Source organism: Malurus melanocephalus, unplaced genomic scaffold (genome assembly GCF_030028575.1).
Source record: "Malurus melanocephalus ecotype Western Australia unplaced genomic scaffold, MMel_1.1 scaffold_954, whole genome shotgun sequence".
Taxonomy (NCBI): domain Eukaryota; kingdom Metazoa; phylum Chordata; class Aves; order Passeriformes; family Maluridae; genus Malurus; species Malurus melanocephalus.
In genome coordinates, this window is record NW_026624186.1 from 50003 (window position 1) to 69482 (window position 19480).

The 19480-nt window shown below is 39.9% G+C and overlaps 1 protein-coding gene across 1 annotated transcript in view; it reads left to right on the forward strand.

Moving 5' to 3' along the window:
* Nucleotides 1–65: 65 nt before the first annotated feature.
* LOC130585714 (protocadherin-11 X-linked-like) overlaps nt 66–19480 on the forward strand; it is a 72854-nt gene continuing 53439 nt past the window's right edge. The window contains exon 1 of the mRNA XM_057386331.1: nt 66–444. The gene's annotated coding sequence lies outside the window, so the exon portion shown is untranslated. The remainder of the gene's footprint in view (nt 445–19480) is intronic.

Genomic DNA, 19480 nt, shown 5'->3' on the forward strand with positions numbered 1-19480 from the left:
AGGGCTGCCGGGCTGCGCTGCGGAGCCGCGCCGAGTTCAGAGTCTCTCCGCGCAACTTGGGTTACGCGGCCGGACCTCTGCGGACTGGTGCCGGGCTGCCAGAGCGCGACCGCCTTTCCATCCTCTCGCGGCTGCGAAAGCAGATAATCGACTAAACCCAACAGAAATAAAACAAACTCAGGTTACCTAAAAGTTAGGATACCTTTTTTTTTTTTTTTTTTTTTTCCCTTTCTTTTACGATTTTATTCCCTATGTGGAAGCCGCGTGTGATTCGTGCTCGGCACACTGCATGGGAAGAAGCGGCTGGTGCTTTGGATCGAGGATTTGCTGTTGCAAAGCGGTCTAACTTCCATGCAGTGGGGCAGCCTTCACTACTCTGAACGCCTTGATGATGTGCTGAGGAGCCCATGTAGATTGGCATCTTGTGCAGAGAAGGCGCTGAAGGTAAGAAGGGGGCTTGGGGAAAAGGGGGATTTTTATATCCTTTTATATGATATATTTTGCCCAGCATCCCCCCTCCCTTGGAAGCAGAGCCTCAGCGGTTCATCCAGAACAGAATGGATAGGTTGGAACCGATCAAGTAAAATGCAAGTCTGCTCCTGTGAAAAGTACACGGAGCTCACAAGTGATTGCAGAAGCTGCATTTATTTTTAGTCTGATAACACAGCTCGGTGAGGATCTGTGCTCGCGGCGCGGACAGTGAGCAACTCGCATAGCTCAGGAATGAGGAGATCCACGGGCTCWGTCTCTGATGGGCAGTTTGCATTGGCTGCTGCATTTTGTTGAATGTGTACCCCCCGCTACCTCTCTAGRGCATCCCATCAGCCTGTTTGATTTGTTGTTTTTTTTGCAGATATAGTGCCTACTATTAATGAGGGGGGGGAGAGGGATGCGAAAAAAAAAAAAACATATGGAACATTTTATTGATGTGATCATAATCCTGTAATGGAGATTGCATTAAATGAGGATTGCATCAAAATGCCAGGCTGCTGTGGWGAGCAGAGAAAGCAAAAACTATGCTGGATTGTAAATGAAGTTCTTTGATTGAAGGATTTTCTTGAACCATGAAGGGATGTCTGTAAGCTTAAAGTTGCTGTGTATGTGGAGTGCTGGAATGGGATAAAAAACAGATGAAGCTGAAATGTATTTTAATTGACTCAAKCTCTGGATACATTTAGAATTGGTTAGAGGCATTGCAGTGATGCCCAGTGAATTCTTGGTTTCAGCTATGGAGACCACAGAAAGGCAAAGAGAGAGGAGAGCACAGACAGAGAAGGAGAGAATGTGATCGTTTTGGGGAGAGAAGGATGGTTCGTTTGTGACTTTTGCCATCATGGTACAGAGCTTGCAGCCTGCTGGCTACAGGCAGAAACCTTGCAGGCGATGTGGAAGGCAAAGGATTYATCTCACTCTCCTTTTGCAAGCTGGGTGTAGCTGCCTGTAAGAAGTAGATGTGAGGTGCATGGCAAGAGGCAAACAAGGACCTATTTCCCCCCTCGGATCTGAAGGAAACTGAGGCTGGGAGAGATGCAGTCGGCTCAGCTGATCCTGCCTTTTTGAACAGGATCAGTTGATAATACATTTTGAGTAATTGTTGTTGCTTATCTCAATTGGCAAAGGAGGGGAGAAGATGTTCAAGTTTATTGAACCAAAGCAGAGCTGAGGACAGTAGATACTATCAGCTCACCCTTGCATTCTTTTTGTGCTCGGTTGTATTCTGGCACGGAGAACAGCCACAAAGAGCACCTTCTTCAAGCCTTACTGAAAGGAAGCCTAAGAGAACAAAAAGATTAAGTGAAAGATAAATTTTCACTTTTTGCTTGTCTGCAGTGCAAGTAGCATTGATCTGCCAGATTGCCCAGGTCAAAAGAGGTAAGATAAGGAAGAAAGTTACTCATTTATTTATTTATTTACTAACATTTCCASACACACAAACAAAGTTGGTGTGCAGAGAAACATCCCAGAGCGAGGAAGCACCATGGGTGAACCACCACCTAAGTTATAACTGATGTAAACAGCAGAGAAATTCCTGTGAGAATCCTCAGCAGTACCTATCTGTAACTGCAAGAGAGTTGGTTAAATGCAAATCTCTATACAGCAAACCAACCCTGAATATGTGATGTTCTCAGAAGTAATTTGTTTTCCCATTTGTATATAGAATCTCAGGTAATATTGCCAGAACTCAGTCTCTCTCTTGCTGTGTATTTGGCATAAAGTTGAGACGGAAACACTTATTTTAAATAAAATGAAGAAAARCAGTGTAAGCATATTGAATTCCTCTTAAGCATTTTATTTTGGCAAAAGGCAACTTTTCTTGAATTGTAAGAGATAGGTTTAGAATATTCATGGCTGAACTCCAGGGAGCTTAGTGTTAGCTCAGTAGGCAGARGGTTCTTCCTCTAAAGAGATATCTGGAAAAGACATGTTTAAATTTCAAGCCATATTCAGTAGAGACTRTTGGTTTCCACATTTTAAAATAATTTTTTTATGCCTCTTAGGGGAATGATGCTTAATCTGGGCAATAAAGCAAGTATTCCTAGCTCACTTTTTTAATGGAAAGAGCAAGCAGTGCTCTTTAACTGTGCTTCTGTATGTCCAATACTCCAGATTTTWCTCTATTTATATCAAATAACAGCTGTGGAAGAAATTTTGTGTTTTGGAGCCATGGTTATCCGTGCAAGTCTTGGTGTGTATTTTTTGCTACAGTAGAACTCTACTTCATGGCTGCATTGTTCATTCTTGCAGCAATTCTTTAAAATGTGAGCCTCGCTATAGTTAAAGGATAATTTATATTCAGTGTGGTACTGTCTGCACAGTGGAATTGGCTTTATACATCACAGCCTCTGCAAAAAAGGAGATCAAAGATCTGAACCTGTGGTCCTGTATTGCATTTGTATTCTACATGGACTTGAGTAATCTCAAGTAGTGGAGCCATTCACGCTCCCACAGTTAAGACCATGTCAGCCTTTCCATTAAAACACCCATTTGCTTAGGAATTTTAACAGCTAGTTTTAAGGGCGRGCTCCAAGCTTAAATTGGACACATTCATGTAGGAAAAAGAAAAAAAAGATACCCTAAACAATGAAGTGTAATGGCATTTGGCACTGTTAAGTTGAATTTATAGAAAGCTCAGTAGAAAACAACACCTGGATGAAAAATTGAGATGTTAAAAGGGAAAAAGAAACGCAGCAAACCTTTCAAAAGGCCCTTGTGGATCCAGGTGAGTGTTTCTACGTGGATTTTAAAGAGCCCTGTGGTTGTGAAGCAGGCAATAGGACTTTTCTTAAAGCAGGAATTAGTCAGATCTCCGTTTAATGGYTCAGTTTCACACCGCCTTTGGAACTCCTCCAGGTGGCTCTTTTGAGGGTTAAGTTACAGGAACAATAAACCCCAAACCTTATATTGTAACCCATGAAGTTTTCCTTTCAATGAGCCAAAGAGGACCGTTCACTTTTGAACAGTGCTGATTGTCTGACCCAGGTGTTGGAAGCCTTTGGGGGATGCTCCCCTGCCAGGTTGTTCACCTGGGAGCAGCCAGCCCGGCAATCCTGCTTCTCACAACAGCAAAACCCTTTTGTCTAAAGCATCCCAAAGGCTTTTCCAAGCCCTGCCTGAGTCAGATATCCATCTCTCACAGCAAACCAGTTGCATCATCTGTGTAAAGTGAGTGAACGATTATAATAACTTGGGGCATATTTCAGGTTWGGAGTTACAAGACCAGAATTACAAATGCACATGGATTCAAGAGTACAGCTGCACGTGCTATGTACCACCAGTGTTCCCTTCCTGTATTCCAAAGTATTTTGGACTGGATGGAATAAATGAGCATTGTTTGCCATTTACATAAAAATTCWTAGGGGAGATTAATATTCTTCTGTCCCAATTACCTCTTTGTGCATTGAGTTCACTGAAGAAATTTGTAGCAGTTGTCTTTCACCAGTGCGGTGAAATAGCAGTGACCATATCTTTCTTGGGTCTTGGAAAACTCATCGTCCTTGCAGATGCACGGGCAAGTCATATGTCAGGAGAAGTTAATGTGAAAATTAAAATACAGACAAAAACCACAGTGGGATTTAKTCTGTGGACACAATCGAATCATGGTGGTTTTGACAGTAAGTAAGAAACTGTGTCACAATTAAGCATTCTTTTCCTTTGAAGTCTGTTGTTGCCTTTAATGAAATCCTGTTGGAAATTATTTCTGATACTCTTCGAAAATGTATGATTTCCCATAGATTATGCAAGATTTAGCCTTCTTCATCCAACATGGCCTGAGCCAAATGTTCCTGCAGGCTGTGAAAAAATCCCTAACGGGACAGGGCCTTCCATAACTGCTTTTTGCATTACATTATGTACATATTTTAACTTCTGCCAGTCCTTCAGGAGTTCTACATGTTCGTGTGGTATCGAAGGCATTGCAGTAGAGGAGTTTTGCTTGCAGGGATGGCAGAACTGAGCCATCCCTTTGTTTAACAGCAAATGCTTTGCCAACTTTTCAAGGAAGTTCTTTTAAAATAGCTGTTGTTTTCCTTAATGTAAATTGCAAAGGGAACCTACACAGCCAGATCATCAAAGAGCCAAATGTGTTGTTAGAGAGACAGAAGAATGTTGAAGCCACTGGAGACTTCCAAATTCAGTAGTGAAATTGCAGGCAGAGGTGCCCAATATGTTTAAAAGCCATCGCTGGGGGGTTGAACATGGCATCTCCCTGTGCTCAGAAACTTCGCCTGCTGCATCTTCCTGCCAGGGGAACATCTTGCCTTGTGTTCTACTTTGATGTGATATGGTTGTTTTGGGGAAGATTTTCTTCCTCCAAGCTGGTCGAGAAATAAGATGTCACTGGTGATGTAGTCTGTTTGCATATCAGTGTTTATCTGTTACATCCTTAAGGACATAGTTTTATTATTGTTGTAGGAATTTAATTAGTAATTATGTACGCTCAATGCCATCTTCTGAAGTAGAGGGAAATACATGCTAAAGGGAAAAAAATCAAGTATAAGTTTGGAGTGCTTATGCACAGCATATTTCATTTAACCAACTGTGCTATCCTGTTAAATAAATAAATGCATATATATGGGGATCTGTGATGTGCTGGATGCATGTTCTCACACGTGGGCACTGAAGCCACATGCACTCATATTTCCAGCTGTAGTCCCTGGCACAAGACACAACATGCCCACCCAAAGGAAAGTATGAAATATTTGGGGGATGACTGAACTGCAGGTTCCATAAAATGGAGCACAGGGAACAGCTGTAAAAAAGCCAACTGTCTCCCTCTAACCCGTAACTCAGACTTCATTAGGTCACTTTTTTTTTTATAATCCTCCCGAGAAAGGAAGTTTCATGACTGAGTTTTACCTCTGCTAATGGAAGTAATAATTCAAAGCCATGTTTAGTCATTTCTGTGGGTTCTGTGATTGCTTTTGTAGCTACAAAAGGTTGTATCTCCCCGTCTCCTGGCAGGTGTGAAGCTGTGTGTCCCGACAGGCGCACAATTGCTGGGATTGTTGGTTTTCCTTGGGTGTGATGGAAGATTTCTCCCTGAAATTGAGCGTAGATTCAATGGGAGGCATCATGTCAGAGGGCAGGCTGGACTCACAAACTGGAAAGAGATTTTCTTAGGACTTGTGTGATGTTTCTGATGAAAGACCTAGACTTGTTAAACAGCCAAAGAGCGTGCCATGGCATTCCCTTAAGAAAAGTGCAGAGGAACTGTAGCCTTTGGAAATCTCATTACATGGTGACTTAAAATGAACTGTAACATGGATATATAACCCTGAACTCAAATGATTTAGTGCCTCACTGTAGTAGTTTGTTTAGATTATAGTTGCTGTCAGTAATTTATAAATATGTGCGGGATATAAGGATGAAACTAAAGCTATCATTAAATGGAGTAATGGCTTTGCTATGTCAGTCATTTAATTGACCCTTGGAAAATGTACGTGGCAATATGTTGTAAATCAAAATCTGGAGTGCAAGGMAAGGCAGTAATAATTTTGGGGATGAAAATTGGGAAAGCAATACATAACATTCTTTTTTTTGTTCATCTCCCTGCCTTGTCCTCATTTGAGGCTTTACCAGAATGAATGGATCCCAGTGAAGGGTTTTGAAATGGTTTCTGGTAATCAGGACCCTACTCCAGGAGATCAGTGCTTGTCAAGTGAGTGTAGCCCCAGAGATCTTTGTTTAAAATTCTTGTTGAGGATACCTGTAGTTTTATGACTCATTAAGGAAAATATGATATATAAAGTAAATCAGCTTTGTTCTCCTAGCTTGTTACAGTTTTCTAAGAGAGGTGAGAATGGCCTCATCCTCTGATGAATGGCAGCTGAATTGGCAGTTAGRACTTCTTTATCTTCTATGTTTCCACCAGAAACTTCAGGAAAAACCCCATACACTTGTACATGTGCAATTGTTTATGGCATTATAGTGAAACCTGAGGAGTGAAAGTTACAGAAGGATCCTTAGATACTGTGAAATAAGTGTACTTTAATTGTGTGTAATCAATCTGGAATAATGATGACAACAAAATAGAGCTATCATGAGATTTTTGGTATTCTTCCCCCACCCTCTCGTTTTTCATCTATAAGCCCTTTAGAAAGACAATATATMTAGGAAAACACCATAAATCACACTTTCTTAGCAAAAAAACTCCTTTAAAATCCCTCTTTAAAGAATTACAGAATTGTGCGGCATCAGTTATTTGTTTTTGACAGCATGGCTATTCAAATATCACTTTGTATCTTGCACAGTYTAGATTTATCTACATGTAGAAAGACAACCATTTTCATGAACTGCACTGGGAGTACCCTAAAGCAGAATGCAAAGTATGTTTGAGATCAGTTCACAGAACATTAATTTAAGGTGTTTCAAGCTAGAAAGGGAGAGAAAAAAGGCACTTGGCATATCATTAAAAAGAGAAACAACAGGTTGACCACTTAAAAAAAGTCAGAAATCAAAGACTTTAATTCCCCCAAGAAATTATTATTGTCTCTGGTCAGAAATTTGTGTTCTGAGCTGAGGAATGAGGTGGGATGTGTGAGCAGTGAGCCCTTCACCCCTTGTGGCTGTGTCCATCCTGAGCCATCGGTGTCTCTGAGCAGCCTGAGCTTGTGTGCTGAAGGGAGGGACAATCCTGGGACTAAATACCAGAGACTCTGAAGGGTTTTGAATGTTTTAATGGAAGTGCTTAAAAATTCCTGCTTCTTTCATCCCTGAAAACAAAGTGAATTGAAGTTACTCGGGCTCACGCTTTCTCACTTTTTAAATTTGACTCAACTGTCTTTGAAATAAGTTTGTTAATTGAAGCTGAAGTTGATGCCAGTTGAATTTGGGGCCAGTTACTTCTTTACCATTCTGTATTTTGTGGCTCCTCCAATGGTTAAGCATCAACCAGTCTGTCCAGGTAACTCCATGGAAACCTCAGTGCTGGAAAAAAGATGTGGTTAGATTAGGACAATCACAGTAAGAAATACAGCCAGAAAAAAAGATTCTTTCTACATTCAGTTATCTAAACTTGGACAAACAGATGACAGAGTTAAAACACTGAAGGAGGTTTATAAACAGGAAAAGAACTGGCTGAAATTTACCTGAATTTATGATAAAAATAATTAATTTGTATTCATAGATTCATAGATTCCTTGAGAATGGTGGGTTAAACCTGAAATCCATTGTACTGTCCATTAGGTWGAAGAAAAAGGTAAATGTACTGTTAATTTTTTTTTTGTGCTAGGACAGTCTTTTTTGTGATTGTATTACACAGCTCACATTCAGTAGGAGGAATTTGGCTTCAGTTCTGTTTGAGTAGTGCTCTTTGGAATCACTGGGTAGGGTACTTTTAAAATACAGAAAGAATTCTATTATTGCTATTTGGAAYTGCTTGGCATCATATACTGGGTCAATTGTCCTGTAGCTGCTTCCTCTGGGTATTTTTTATCTTGCTAACTTAAAACACGTTTCAGGTTTTGGTCCTTGTTTAACATCAATGGGAAAACATAAAACCCCAGAATATTTGCCTATTAAGTTTGATGAAAACTTAATCTGGCTTCATGAAAATGGCATTTGCTGTGARTCCCCTTAATGTCAGTGTTTGTACTTTTATGGTACACTTAACAAAAAAAAAGAGTGTTTTAAAAGTAATGTCTGAATCAAAAATTGTGCAACATCCCTCTGCAAAAAATGTGTAGASTCTCAGTTCCTTACATGTAATTCATTCTGGCAGGTACAGTACTTTCAGGCTCTATTGTATTATAAATGCTAAAAAAGCTTGAAAGAAATCTTTGGAAAAAGGTTTAGAGTAAGTGATTTAGAAGAGGCTGGCRGGTGGTMGTGTGGCTACTGCAGGATTAACTAAATTCTGGAAATGCAGTCACTTCAGAGTATTGGATCTGTGTCTTGATTTAGTCATTACTGAAGCAGAAATCACTTTGCTGATCTGCTGAACTCCGAGACAGTGGTGGATGGAGATGTTAATCAACCAACAGAAATTACTTTCCAAAGAATTTGGGATGTGAGTGAGTGAGTGAGTGAGTGAGTGAGTGAGTGAGTGAGTGAGTGAGTGAGTGAGTGAGTGAGTGATTAAAGGGAGAACTTGGCCAGGACACCTTTAACTGCTCTATATGTGCTTCCATGTACATATGATAATTATGTAAAACTGTGACATTACAGTTCCAGAATAGGTCTTTTGGAAACCTCTAAGGGAAATGATGAAATTTCAAGATACTCTTGGAAAAAGCTTCGCTGTGTTACTATGGTAGTAAAATACCTGTTGATGAGCCTTACCAAGTTAGATGTGCTCAGATATTTCATAGTCTGATGGCTGAGGGAATTAACATTTTTAACAGACTGTTTYGTGATCTCTAAGACCAGTTTTAGGATGACATCCATCACTTTGTGAACCACATTTATGGCAGATTTCCCTCCTTTCCTTTTCTTTTAACACTCATTGACTGATGTAGTTTTTACAACCTCAGCCATAACAGTTTTGGAGAGAGAAACTTCAAATCCTTTGTGGGTTGGCAACAGCCATTTTCTTTCTCAGCTTTTGCAGATCTTACTCAGTTTTGTGAAGGACYCTGGAAATGGGAGCCCTTACTGAAGTTACATATTTCTGTCAAAATCAAGAGTTTCCCGCTGTCCTTGACATCAGTGTGATTTTAGGCTGAGTTCTACATGCTAATTTGCACTCGATCCTTTGCCACTTTATATTTCCAGAATGTAAACTCTTTGTTCGTGTGATTTTCCTGGTGATTCAAAGTGCTGCAAGCACATGAAATAGTCTTGGTAGCAAACCAAAAGAAATACTTGAAGCGGATTCTCCTTTTTGAACACAGCAAAAACGTTCGCTTAATATTCAGGAATATCCTTGGAAATTTTCAAAGCTTGACCTAAGGCCCKAAGCAGCCTGATGTAACGTAGAAGCTTTAAGCAGGTTTGGCTAGACAGGCTCTCTGGAGGTGTCTTCCAGTCTGAACTTCTSTGCAGTTCTATAAAAAGACATTGACTCCTCTATATAGGTCACGGCTCTTTGTCTCAGCTGTGATTTTTTGCTCAAATTCAGGAGCTTGCTCTGTCCTTGCTGCTCTGGTTGTTCAGGTGGAGAAGGGGAAGAGGACAGCAAGAGGAACCCACCAGTGGAGCAGAGGAGAGGTGTTATTTTTGTGTTGGCTTTGGAGCTCAGCGCTGCTGCTATTCCTGTCTCAGAGGGTGCTGTTTGGTGTAATTTTGGAGGCCTCCTCCAGCTGAGGTTACAGAGAYGAGGCTGCCACTTCAACAAGTCGTCTCTTCACTTTGTGCAGGGCCCTTCTGAACACAGGCTGGAGTGCTGCTTTTGATGTACAAAACACTTTTTAGTTCCTTTTCTCTTTCCGRGGAAATCCTGCTGTTCGTTTTTGTTCTTCTGTAAAAGCCAACTGGAAAGCAGCAGCCTCAGCTTTATTAACRGAGCTGAGGGCAAGAGGACCTGAGACTGATTCTTTTCCCTTAGTCCTACAAAACCCGAGCTGGTTGACATTCAGAGCTGTAAGACAAACTCGTTAATTCAGTTTTTCCTGAGGGTTTTCTGGGGTGGACGCATTAGCTGGAGTGTAATTTTGTTTGTGTTTGTGAAGAGTGTTCTGCTGATGCTTCATGTTGATGGTTTATTGCTCTTGACTACAAGAGTGACTGGAGGTTGATCGACAGATTCCCTACAAAAAAAAAAAAAAAAAAAAAAAAAAATGCAAGAAATGCAGTTTCTAGAGAGGGACTTAACAATGTATTGTGAGGATACAGGAATAAAATCAGTGTGAGAATAGATAATATTTTTACGGGCAGAAATTTAAGTATTTGCATTAAATATAGTAAAAGAACCCTGTAAATGAAATCAAGATGCTTAAAAATTCTCTAAAAAGGATATTTATGGCTACAAAAGTTCTAATTCATTCCTTGTTTCATCATGGAACTATTTGTCAAGGCTGGCAATCAAACAGAATTGTTCACTGGGAAGCAGGGATGAAGGTAACTGAACGTGAACCAGCATGTCATGATTTCTGTTGTAGTTAAAGCTGGATTAAAGTATTCCTTCTTTTCTGATAGATTCACTTACTTTCCATGCTGTCTGTGTAACACCATGTCACTGGTAGTTTTTTTTATACATCTAAAAGGATCGTAATACTGCACATGCTAAATTTAGTCAAAATTTAGATTAAAAATTACTTCCGTGGGTTTGTGTTGGTTTATTTGGGCCAATTTTAACTGAAAGCTCAGCAGAATAGTGAAAGTACTCATTCAGTATTTTCCATCCTTGACTCTTGCTGTACCATTTTGTTTCTCCTGTCTGGAAAAGACCATTTTCCCTTAAAAAATACTTTGGTGTTACTAAGTATTCCAACAAATGTCTGCTGCGTGCAATTTGTTGGCCATGAAACATAGTTGTTCCACAATTATGGTCTGTTTCCTCTAGATTCCATTGATGAAAGCTTCTTATCCTAATTATTTGTTTATCTTAATGAGTGCGTGGTAAGGGCTGTATTGCATTTGTACCATTAGACACTCTCAGTCTGATATTTTCAGAAGGCTGCAGATGTGGATTTTAAATAAATGAAAAGAGCAGATGGTGTACAGGGAAATCTTTGGTAGGCCAAGGAGCTAAATCAAAGTTTCCCTGAGTTCCAGGAGGTACCTTATGTAGGGACTGCTTTTCCACCAGTGGAAAATTTAATAATAAAGTGTTGATCTACGGTGTKTTGTAGAATCTCCCAAATGGATGGAATATTCTTCAGGAAAAGTGTGTGCCATAGGAAGAGATTTGCAGCATTCACTCTGCTTTTTAACRTGTGTTTTAACATGGGGCTTATGCTTGCTTTGAGATGATCAACCCTGGTGATGCTGAATGTAAAATAATTAGTCATCTCCAGCAGAAAATAATTTTTGCCATTTTTTTCCCCTGTGTGGAGGAGAGGATGAACTGGTTTTCAGTTACTCTTAATCATTTCGGTTTCTATTTTTGCCGCCGACTGGGAACATTTACCAATTACTTTTTTCCATCTTGTATTTAGGGATGGGCAATCTTATAAGATAAATCTTCAGCACTGAAATGCCCTGGTGAACCAGAGTGAACTGGTGGTAATTCAGCAAAAGCTACTCCTTGTCTGGTGRTCAGGAATAGGACACAGACACATCCATGGGCAGCTTTGGATAKAAATTGAGCTACTCACACCTCTCTACTGCTCATCCATGCTCTCTTAATTAAGTTATTGTAAGTGCCATTATAGAAACTTTCTATTAAATGCTCTGGATAAGGCTCATCAATATGAACTGTTTCTGTTTCGTTTTGGATTGGTGCAACTACAATAAAAGTTAGACAAATGAAAGATGGTACCCAGAAAATCAGAACACACAAAGTTGTTCTGATCCTTCCCTGATTTGAATTAGCCTAAAAAGAAAATCTCAAAATTTCTGTCATTTCCATCACATCTAGGCAAGAGAGTATAATTTAAATGTATCCATTTGCCATCATGGATAGTATGTATGGGCTGTGTAACCACAGGGAAATCACAGATTTTCAATTTCCCTTGGAATGTGTTCATTATTAGAAAATGTTACCAGAGTATTGTTTGTTGTAGGAGAAGAAAATCCTGTTCAAGTTTTTAATGAATCTCTTGAGAGATTCATCAGATTTACAGGTTAAAAAAGCTGTAAACATTCTGCTGGGAATAGTCATTAAAGGGAAGATGAATGTGAGTTATCTGTACACTTCTTCTGAAACAGAAACCCTGAAGATGATTTAGAAACCRAAAAGCTGTTTCTCTTTAGATGATCTGTGTTGCTGCACGGTGCAATGAAATACAAAGTACGAGTAAAAGTAAGTCTGCAAAATGAGAACCAGGTTCAGTGTTTGTAGAGTTTTATGGGTAGGACTACGTGGATCTGAATTTAAAGGGGAGAAGACTGAGATGAATGTTTCCTTCATTTCTAATTTACAAAAAGCACTAGAGTGCAGGAAAAAAAAAAAAAGCTTTACTGCATAGACAACCAACTTGGAGGGCCTTGTGTTGGAAATCTGATTTCTTACATTAAAGAAAAATGAATTAATATATGCTCTGTAGATTAGATAAGTAAATTATACAAAAGAAAAAGCTCAATCCTCTGCTGAGTTACTTTTTTTGGTCAATCTAAAAGTGACAGCACAGGCCTGCTAAAAGGTTTGCCTTTCCACGAGGCAGTTCATACMCTTGACTACTCACTCAGGCTTGACTGACCAGCAGCAATGCTGGTAAAAACTCATAATTTCTGATGAAACTGATTCATTGTTTTTTTTCTTATCTGCAGTTTTACAGATGCAATGAAGGGAACAGTTTTAAAGTTAAAACATAGATAAATATTTCTAAACTAATTTGTCAAAAATTTGATCCTTGAAAGATTTTAATTGGTCRCCTAAGATTCTGGAYATGCTGTGGTCATGAAAGTCATYACTYACRTCCTTGGTTTAAGCTAGATACTGCRCTTTCAGGCTTTGGGCAAGCTTCTTCATGAAGCAGTGCCAATAAAAATTCACCTCTGACCTGGGCCATGTGCAGAATCCTCTTGAGCAGACTTCAGCCCTGGCATTTGTAACAGCGGGGCTGATGATAAAGGCAAATCAAGACAAGAATAAGGACTCCACGTCTGCTCTTGCTTGAGACTGAAATATCACAGAATGTGAAGGARTGCACTCATTCATGTGGAATCACTTTGGTCATGCAGCCAGTTGGTGGGAGGTTAATGAAGGAGCCTTGTGACATGTGTTGTGCTGACACCGTGTTTGGGTATGTCTTAAATATCAGTGGTGCAATGTTCGATCTTATGTTCTTCACATTTCCTTTCACAAGAGTTTACATTTGGACTCTCTCTGCGTGACTGGAAAGCATTTTGCCGATTTTCATTTTCCACTGCCTCCTTCCTGCTCCTGTTTGTCTCCCACTGACTCCTACTTTTCCACGGCCATGGGCTCTAAAAGGAACATTTCTTGCTAGGAAAGCTCTTGGTGCCAAAAGATGATTTGCACTCCTAGGACTGTTTGCTTCACAAAGGCTTGCAAGATTTTAGGAAAGATGCCAGCTAGTGCGCAGACAGTTTGGCTCTCCAAGGCCAGCATTAAGGTTAACAAGTTGTAAATAGCTGCATGTTGCCATTATCTCAGAACCCTGCTGCTTTCAGGACACGATGAGCACTGTAATAAGAATGTTATTCATTGCTTGTTGCATTTTTTTCCTTCTCTTGCCCAGCACTCAATGAAGAGTTAGACTTAAAACTTGGATGGCTTTTGATGGGGTCTTGATACGATTCTTTCATCTCATTGACCAGTGTGTTGCTGGTAGAGCTCTTAACAAATGGATCACTGAGATGAGGGGAAACAATTGAACCAACACCTGCCACTGTTTTTTTTTTTTAAATTATCTATAGGAAAGAATCTTGGAATCCAAAAATTTTTAATCTTTTTTTTTTCCACAAAAAAAAAAATACAGTGTTAAAGGAGCTGAATATATTTACAGTATCTTGTRTAAACTTTCATATATGTATAAGGCTTTCTTGCAGCTATATAAATCTGCATGTCTTGATTGATGTCTTTTGAGCTGTGCTGACTTATAAAAAACATGGATTGTATCTGGCATATGCCACTCAAAGTTACAGTATCTCTTTTTTCAGACGTGTATAAAAAATCAACTTGGTGCATTTACTGAAAAAAGAAATATTTTCAGTGTTTAGACCATGCTTGCTTTGCTTTGAGAATGTCTAATGTATTAACTATTGCATGTAATGCTCAGTGATGTGGYCAGCTTTGAAAAAAGTTGATAAATTAATCTTTATGAGTATATTGTTTTCATGCAACAGTCATTTCCTGACCCAGGAAGAATTGTTCTGTCAAAATCTGGATTTCTGTGTGACTTTATTTTCAAAACAAAATGCCAGCACTGATCACTGAGACTCATTAAGCCTCGGATGTGCGGTGAAAGAACTGAAGCTTGATGCCATTCTCCTGTTGGTGTCCTCTGTCTGAAAAACACAGGAAATCATGGCACAGTTTGATTTGAAGAAGAACTGAATTGGTCCATTTAGACATAAAATAATGCCAGCAGTAACCAGAGTACTACCCCAGTATTGGTGAACAGATTACCAACCAGGACCTGCAAAATTCTCATGGGAGTTTCTTCCTAGGAAGTTTCTGATGTGTCAGAATAACAAAGAGAGAAGAAGCTGAGCAAACCTCATTGCACTGACTTTCTGTGTCAGGAGCTGATGATCATTCATTCATTCATTCATTCATTCATCCATTCATTTTTGCCCATTTATTTTGGAGAGGTAGGGGGGAGGAATGAGAATACATTGAATTACCTGGCTGTGTTGAGGCTCAGTCTGAGCTGTGTCTGCCCTGAGCCCTGTAAATTCACAGTGGAGCTGAAAAAAAGCCTCTTGTGTAGGGAAAAACTGGAGCAGAGTCTTGGAGGAAAATGTCCTGGATGAGATGAGTTGGCTGGAGGAGCTTCTGGCTGGAACACCCCCGCACTGGGATGAACGTGCTGCAGTATCAGGGCACAGTGCCAGGACGAAGGGAATGTGTTCACACAAAGTGTGGCTCTGGAGCTTCACAACAAAGAGAAGCTTTGAGGCAAGACACCCAAGTGCTGAGGAAAAAAAAAAAAAATCAGAAAGCCTGAGCGGTTTTGCCAAGCTATCAGGGAACACAAACCAAGATGAAACATTAATTCTCATGGAGAAGCACCCAAGTGGTGAAGGAAAATGCTAAAATGTGCAGATAAAATTGATGATTCCTAATGYGAATTGCTTAAGAAGCAAAAGCAGAAGTGCAGATTTAAATAGTGTCAAAGAGAGAAAGCATGGAAGCTGTCAAATTAGCTCTTTTCTTTGGAACTGGGTTTTTGGGGCGGATGATGTTTTGAGTCAGKCTGGCTTTGATTGATGGGCTGCTTATGGCAGTGTCAAAGGATTTRTTGGTGTTCTGGTACAAATGGGACACTTTTACCAAAGCAGAGGACAAAAGTACAGAATTCTAGTATAGAAGACTACTGAGTTTTTACTATAGAGTTGTGTGAGGGATACAAAAATGTTTTGCTGTGCATACGATTTGAAGGGGGAAATTATTTTGGTAAGAATTCCCCTTAGGAGTCTTAAATTCTACCAAATTCCAACCCAATGACATCAACATACCTTAAGATCAGAGACTGACATGTTTGCAGTTTTATCATGTGTGAATCCTCCTGTTGAAGTTCCTCATGAAAGGTTACTCCAACCTACCCCATTTTATTTTGTTACTGTAATGGCAGTGTATGGTAATTCAAGATTTTAGCATGGCAGAAATGTACGATTGCTTCAATATTGAGCTCATGAATATTCATACATTTTTGTCAGTCTTCATTTCAAAAGTAGTAAAGGGAGATAAACAGTGGCCTGTGTCTGGTGTGGAAAAAATTTGCTGAAGGGAAATCAGATGCAGGTTTTAGCAGAATGGCAGACACAGCCCTTCCAGCTCATTTTCAGGCAAAATGTGAKGAAACTGTAGAGGGGGGAGAGGGGTTTAAAATTCACAGAGACTCAACTCRACCCTAAGTAAACTTGTCACACTCTAATAATGGCTGAGGAGTCAGAGTGATGACMATTTGTGTGTGTGAAATGGTATCTGTGTAAAATAAGGCACTTTTGCCATGGTTCGGTGCCCYTTGTAAGAGAGCACTGCGTGTTCCCTACACATGGTGCTGTCCACGGGGTTGGTTAGAGGCCGTTTCACTCTGTGCTTTTACTTTCATTGGAAATTGCTCTGTCTGCAGTTGTATAAACTATTGCACTGCCTRGGACTGCCAGCAAAGCTTTTTTCATTGTTGCAGCACTTTTCTGTAGAGATAAGGCTTTTAGTACAATGTTGAGATAGTTTATTCTTTTATTTTTCGTTAGTTTAAGGGTTTCACGGCTCTGATTAGTTTGCCCATTATCAGTATGACAGAAATACTGGCTCACCTGACACCACCAGGGCTGGTTCACTTTTCTTCACCTGTTTATTCAGATAGCAAATGACATGCACCAACAGAGAACACGGTATCTCGTGTTCTGTGTGCATTCTGACAGATTGATTGCCACAGAACACGGAGCCAATATGAAATATGGAAAATATATGGTGATTAACATCTTTTGTAAAGTTGTTTTTGTGGACTAAGAGGAGGCTGCTTGGTGCAGGGTTTTCCAATGTTCACAGGCTGAATCACACCAATGTGTGGAAGGATCCCTCAGAATGGAAAATGATGATCCTGGAGCAGCCAAAGTTTTCACTTTATCCTTCAAGTGTTTGCAGTGTTGGTGTGTAGCACTGAGCACATTRTAACTCCATAGGCACTGGAAATTTGGGGGAGAATTACTGGAGATTCATAATAAAATTTGTACGTGATCCAAATCTCTCTCGGGCAAATACAGCATGTTGGTAACTTGGGAAGGGTATATGTTATGTAACCAGGCTCAGTTTCACAGCTGATTAAGAAAAAAGGGCATTTTGCTTCCCAGAATGAGATCTGGGGAAAGAAATTTTGTCTTGATCGAATGCAGCAGCTGCTGCAGTTTGTATTCAAGTGTGATGCAAATCAAGTCCCCTTTTCTGCTCTGTTCCGTTCTGCCCAAAGAGGGAACCATTGTTGGTTCCTTTTTTTCAGAGAACCAGTCTGTGGTTTGACCCCAGCAATTACAAATGATTGTAAAAAAAAAAGTAGAACACATAAGTTCTGGAATATTGTAATGAAACACATAAACAGTTTAAAAATACTTAAGTGATGAATCTGTGTTGTAAGAGCCAGCTGCAGAGTACTTATAACTGAAGTGTGTTAAACCATTTAAATATTCCAAACATTATGTACAACAGATCTTGTACTAATTCATTATGAAAACAGCAATTTCATTTAATCATTTATTAGCTATTTATAAGGTGTCTGCATATCAAGTATGCATACAGATTGTTGTTCAACCTGGCGAGCAGGATAATGCTTGCAGAAGTGTCACCCGTGTGTAATCACTGATGATTTTTTTTTTTTTTGGGGGGTTATTGTTCTCAGGTTCTCCTTACTGAGAGTGTGGGTCTGAGGTGTGTGTGTGGCAGAGTAAATGAGTCTTTGGCCCCCACTGGAGGGGAAAAAAAACAACAAATTGTTGAATGTAAGTCATTCATTGCTGATTTCTGTTCACTCATGGAATGTGGCTTTGCTGCTGTCACTATACAGACAGCGAAGCACGCTGCCCAGAAACGCTGTATAATCTCAGTCCTTGGAGGTTTGCGAGATCCAACTGGCCCAACCCGCAGCAATCTGGTGTGAATTGGGTACTGACACAAATCTGTGCAGGAGGTTGGACTGTGGCCCTTCCCAGGGCCGTTCCAACGGGAAGGATTCGCTGACTTCCCGGGAAATCACAGCGTGGGACTAAGCAGAATGCTGTTGGGTATCTGTTGTGTTTCCAAGGCTGTTAAACATAGTTTTATTGTAGCACACAGTGTTGGACTGTGATGAAAACAGAAAGAAAGCCAGAGGTGCAAACTGTGCAATACACTGTCATTCTGCCATGCTGTATGTATCCCGATCATTGGTGTTTTCACCACACTGCTGCAGTGCTTTGGGGTTTTTTCATGACTGACACGTGAGTTTCAGCGTTCCTCTTGTGATAATTAGTTTCTTTGATGGGTCTTACTGTACWAAGTAGGTGTAGGTACCACAGAATCCAACTCTTATTAGCAGGATACTGTTTGTTACTTATCTTACGTCCACATCTGAATCATCTTCATTGATCATTAAAGCCTAGAGAACCTTAATCAAGTATTTGCCACCAAAGTTAAAAACTATCCAAGACTTGAGRCTCCCAAATGCTCGAGCCTTAACTCTTATCCATGTCCCATAAATATTTACTATTTTGGAAAGAGTAATGTATTTAACTTATGCTAATGATGCTAATGAGATGCTAATGCCAACAATAAATGTATATTGTGCATAGGGAAAGATGCAGCCACCGTGCTGAAATGCACCTGTCAAGATTCAGAGAACTCTTTTCCCTGCTGCACAAACCAGGATGGGCACTAAGTTAGGTGMAGATTGAACGTGACTGGTAAAATTSTCAGGCACTGTTGAAGTTCTCACTGATGGGATTGTTTATCACATCTGGTCTTACTCCCAAAATGAGCATGTGAAGTTTGGAAGAGAATTTGTAGGTCACCCTGCTGTATAGTCCTTTTCATAGATGTACTTACAGACCRTTTAATCTTATAAAGAGTGTGGAAAAGGGATAAGATTTTATTGCAAAAAAAGAATTTTCTCACGCACCTCAGAACTTTCATTTTTCATTTTTCCTTTTCCAAGTAGATAAATATAAAAATTTCCCTTGCCAACAAAGAATTGATAAACTACTGAAGCCTTCAAAATCCAGCTGATTCCCATAGTGATACATCGCTTTGTTCTGTCAGTGTTAAAATCTTAGATGCAGATTTTTAGTGCTGAGGTATTTGAGGACAGCTGTACTCTGCATTTCTTGTGAGGTGACTCTCCCAGACAATGAAAATGTGAATTATTCACAGAGATTTGGCATTGTTTGTGATGCTCTATGCCAGTGCACCTGCATTAGCTTCACTCTTTTTAATACCTGTACTGTTGCCACTTCTAAAACTGAGTTTACATTTTGTTGTAAATGCCAATATTCATGGTTCCAACTGCCTTTCCTGATCTATAGATACATGCCTACCCATAAAAAAAGTCAGCAGCTGATAAAATTAAATGCCAGATAAGGAAAACTGTGAAAAGCCTGAATCTCAAGTCCCACATCTGTACCTTTGGGCCTTCAACAGCGTYGCACAATATGGCATTAAATCAAAATTAACATCGTTACAGCAACTGCAATCGAGCATAAAGTATTTCAGGGATTATTGACAGGCTGAAGGAAACTGCTGGCTTGCAGTAATCAACAAAACTCGTCTGGCTATTAATTT